We start from the raw sequence: 1721 nt of genomic DNA, 5'->3' as shown, positions 1-1721 counted from the left end.
GAACTCAAATTGTATTTTCAATATATACGTATATCCCTATAATGATAGAGATAATGATAAATGATCAATGGATACTCAGCTGAATTGGAAATATGGATATTATCCTAAAGACGGGAGTTCAAGCCATACATACCGCTTTTCTTAAGCACAAAAATCTCACATGAAAAGTAGATGAAATTGAAATTCATTTAGAAAAACTATTTTAGGAAGGTAGTTCTCTTTGGTGTGGTATTTAATTGCCCAGGTTAAAACCTGATCTTTGGAATAAATTATATTAATTTAAAAGTCAACAAGTATTTCCACTATGCCTAGAATGTGCTCTTGGAACCACAGTTTCTGAGGGACTTGAAGGAAGGCCCATCAAACTCCCTAGGAACTTACAATCTTGCTATGGAGCAGTGATGTTTAGCCAGTGTGCTGCGCTACCCTGGGGGCTGTGAGAAGATCTCACCATGGATCATGAAAAATTTTAAAGACCATTAATTAAATTATTTTCATAAGATGTTCAAAGTACAGTAAGCAATTTCTTTTTTCTACCTTTTTTTTTTGATCAGCATAATGTAAGTGTGCCATGGAAGTTTAACTAAAGGGTCAAGTATGCTGTGAAATAAGGAAGGTTGAAGAAAACTGCTCTCGAGGTTGGAGTCAGGGCCAGAGAGTATGAGGTAAAGAGTAGGTGTGTGATGGTTCATTGTATGTGTCACCTTGACTGGACTAAGGGTGCTCAGACAGTTTGTACATTACTCTCCCAGTGCTAGAATTACAGGCATGAGCCTCCGCACCTGGCCAGAAGTAACTCTTGATTGTATAAAAAGCCCTAGTAGTGAAGGGGCTTGGTCCTCTCAAATGAAAGCATTTTTACTTTACCCCATTCTGCACTCATTGGGTGCCAAAGCTCCTTTAGCAACATGTTGGGGGAAGCTAGATGAAATTAAATGTCTGATATCCCAAGTATGGCTGAGGATAAGTGGCAGATCCTATCTGAAGGAAGAGGATGTGACCATCAAGAGAGGAGTAACCCCTAAGTCGAGGATGAAGACTTTCAAAAGCAGGTGCCCAGGTCATGGTGTGGAGAAGCCATTTTCTTCACCCATTCAACGTTGACACTCTGTGGTTAAAAACAGGCAATCTGAACCTGAATTAAAGAACCATCTGCATATGCTCTGAATCCCATGTGTGGGAAAGAGATCACTCAGCTCATAGAAAAGCTTGGTGCTCAGTAGTGGATTAGGCCAGCCCAACTTCTGAAGGTAAAGGCAAGCTATAGATGAAGTGGTACAATACTGTGGCTTTAAACATAAACTCCAATCTACATGTGCACTTCTGTCCTAGTGTGCCCCCTGTCAGAGCAGTGCATTAGGCATCAAAGGTGTTGTGTTGAACAGTCATGACAAAGGTGCTAGATGCCCATGTCAGGGTAATGTGCAAAACAAGGATTTCTTGTACATTTTTGAAGAGCAAAGTATTTCAAAGGTAAGAGTGTGAGAAGGTTTAGGAACTGACCTATCTTCAGCCGTTTACTATCTCCGCACACTATGCATCTGAAGGGCTGGCCAGTCTGACATTTTGGGCTATTTCTGAGGTAAAGAAACAAGCACAACATACACCTAAGGTGGTGGGTTCGAATCCCCAGCCTGGGCCTGCCAAACAACAATGATGGCTGCAACCAAAAAATGGCCAGGCGTTGTGGCGGGCGCCTGTGGTCCCAGCTACTTGGGAGG

The sequence above is a fragment of the Otolemur garnettii genome, unplaced genomic scaffold (genome assembly GCF_000181295.1).
Source record: "Otolemur garnettii isolate 467f Iridium unplaced genomic scaffold, OtoGar3 scaffold00213, whole genome shotgun sequence".
NCBI lineage: Eukaryota > Metazoa > Chordata > Mammalia > Primates > Galagidae > Otolemur > Otolemur garnettii.
Note: the sequence above shows the minus strand (reverse complement) of the source record.